Here is a 3175-nt window from a genome sequence, read left to right on the forward strand (position 1 = left end):
GCTCGGGCCCGGGCGGGCCTCGGACGGGCTCGCGGGCCCGCGCGGCGGAGGAAAGAGAGAGAGGACCGGCGGGGACAGGTGGCGCGGTGGGATTGGGCGAGGCGGCGGTGGAGCTGAGGTGGCGGCCTCTGATTCGTCGGAGCGACGTGGCGGCGGCGGTGGACATGTCCAGCGCGACGCGGACATGTTCGGCGGCTGAGAGGGAGAGGGCTAGGGTTTAATCTGCGATTTGGACGGGGAGATACACATATTTATAGGTGGAGGGAGCTAGGAGAGTCCAAATGCAGCGTGGTTTTTGGCCACGCAATCGTGATCGAACGACCGAGAGCATGGAGAGGAGTTAGATGGGTTTTGGGCCAGTTTGGAAGGGTGTTGGGCTGCAAAGAGAAAGGGGGGTTTACGGTTACCTGGTTAACCGTTGGAGTACCAAACGACCTCCAAATGGCACGAAACTTGACAGGCGGTCTACCGGTGCTATTCCAAGGCCGCTTGGCAAACCTCGGGCCATTCCGAGAAAGTTTAACACCCACTCACAAAAACAAGGTCTGAGAGGGGGCGACGGGCGCGCGCGAATGGTCCGGACTCCGAACGGACAACGGAGAGAACCGGGAGAACCCGAACGGATGCAAGTTTTGAAAAACATGCAGATGAAATGCAGATGATGACATGGCAAAATGCAACACGCAAGCAAATGACATGGCAACGACGGGGAATAACTGGCAAACACCTGGCGCGTCGAATCCGGGGCGTTACAGTAAGGCCGAAGCTCGAAAGGAGCAGAACGACACCAAGACCAAGACCACAAAGAGCAAAGGGGACGAAGCGGACTCCCCCGGCAAGATCCTTTCCGGGGGGCGGTTTTAGCAAACCCGGCAAGACCCTTGCCGTGGCAGCTCGCCCCACACCTACAGAGCGAATCACCCTTGAGTCCACTGCCCCCATGGGGCAAGGATTCGGGAGACATCCCCGTGGTGGCATGCAGATCTTTGTGAAGACATTCAAGATCAGATACACACTATAGAAGATGACGACCCTTGGCGGGATCCCAGCCAAGGAGGACCACAAGGCCCCCGGCAAGAGCCTTGCTCTTGCCGGGGATGAAAGTAGGCGCCACGGAAAGACCCTTGTCGGGGCCCCGGCAAGACCCTTGCCGGGGCTACGGCGAGGCCCTTGCCAAGGACACCCGTAGGGCCACCATCGGGCCCACGCCAATCCAAACCTCCACCACCGTTCGCATGCAGCTGCCGACCCAACCAGTTGGGCAGGCACCTGCGTGGCAGCAAGCGGATCTTCATGGAGACCCACCGCTGCGCCACCTCAGCTGCCTGCCTGCCTACATGGCACCACGGGCACCGCTGGCCAGGCGCGTGTCGACACGAAAGGGAGCGGCGACGGACGAGACTGGGCTCTCCCCCGTCCCCGATAAAGCAAGAACACCTAAGCAAGACGCATTAAATGCGTCTTGTCATGTAATGCGAGGGATAAACTCGTATCAGTGTACCCTTTTCCACCTCCTGTGTGCCACTGTGGCAACCCCTTTCCCTATAAAAGGAGGCCCAAGGCGACCAGGAGGAGGATTCGGCTTTTTGGAGCTCCTCACGCCCCATTGCTAGCCCAAGAACACAGATAAACAAACCACCAAAGCAGGAGTAGGGTTTTACGCATCCCTCGAAAACTCTACCCTCGAAAACTTTTGTGATCTCATATACTTGTGGGTTATCAAGACAAGGCACACAATAAGTCTGGTACACAGCATGACATACTTTATAGAACCTATGGCTGAGGCATAGGGAATTGCTTTCATTCTCTCTATATATTTTGCCGTGGTCGGGTTTTGAGTCTTACTCAACTTCACACCTTGTTATACAGGCAATAACCCTTTCTTTGACTGACCCATTTTTGAACTTTCTTCAAAACTTTGTCAAGGTATGTGCTTTGTGAAAGTTCCATTAAGCGTCTCGATCTACCCCTATAAATCTTGATGCTCAATATGTAAGCAGCTTCACCGAGGTCTTTCTTATTCAATTATCCCTTTATGCTATCCAGAAATTCTATATCATTTCCAATCAATATTATGTCATCCACATATAATATCAGAAATACCACAGCTATCAGCGATGCTGTCCGAACTAGAAGCTTCGTATGTTCATCCACAACCTAAGCCACATCCATGGTGTGCAGGCGCTATCGACCCTAAATGCTCCTATCGAACGACCTATCACATAAGAAAGGAGGGGGGATGGGTAGCTTACCAGCTTCGGTGTCAGTGGAGACATGGCAGAGACGAGGATGGCCGGAGGGAGTCGAGGAAGAAGGGGGGAAGCAGCTGTAGCTGGCAGGGAGTGGTGTTGCCGCTCCAGGTCGGATCTGATTCACTGCCGCCGTTGCAGCCGCATATCTGAGTCGCCGCCGCCGCCGGTGACAACAACAACAGAGGAGGGTTTGTACTAAAGTTAGAGGTGAACGAGTAAATTGGGTGGTGAGGGTATATTTGGCGCCACCCCGCCTCGGCTGATTTTCCCCCTTACACCGCGCCCTACGCCGCTTCTTCATTTTCCGCCCGACTCAGCCTGGCTCGCCGGAAACGACCGATTTGGCCGTTCCCAGCGAGCCAGGCTCTAGGGTGCTTTAAGTTCCGTGCAGATGCGAGGCAGGCCGCCCTGCAGGCAACCAAAAATCCATTTTCATCCCGCTCGGACCTGATTTGGCTGTATGCAGCCAACCAAACGCGCCCTGAGCATCCTTCTCTAGGGTGACCTTAAGAAGCGAGCGGTTGATCTGGTTTAGCGTTCATAACGCACGGAGGCCAGTGAGGAAATTTCTTCATTCCTACACCAACTACGCACTTCAAAGTTTTCTTCAAGAAAAATATACCCTGTTTAGTTTGAAAAATAGACGCAGTTTGTTTTTGGTTTAAATTTGGTTTTGCTTCGGGCGCACGTCCCAAACACCCATCTCCTCGTGGCTACAGACTCCTCGCCGTTGTTTTCTTTCGAGTGCCCGTCCCGAGCCCGTGACCTACCCAACCCAACCCAACCCGACCCGGCGCGGATCTAAAATCTCTCTCTGCCAGCCACCACGCGCCTGCCCTACAGCCGCCACCGACGCCTCGCCTCTTCCCCTTCGACGGTCGCCGCCACCGTTGATCGCGCGCCTGCCGTCTCCGCCCCGTCCG

The sequence above is a fragment of the Triticum dicoccoides genome, chromosome 4B (assembly GCF_002162155.2).
Source record: "Triticum dicoccoides isolate Atlit2015 ecotype Zavitan chromosome 4B, WEW_v2.0, whole genome shotgun sequence".
Lineage (NCBI taxonomy): Eukaryota > Viridiplantae > Streptophyta > Magnoliopsida > Poales > Poaceae > Triticum > Triticum dicoccoides.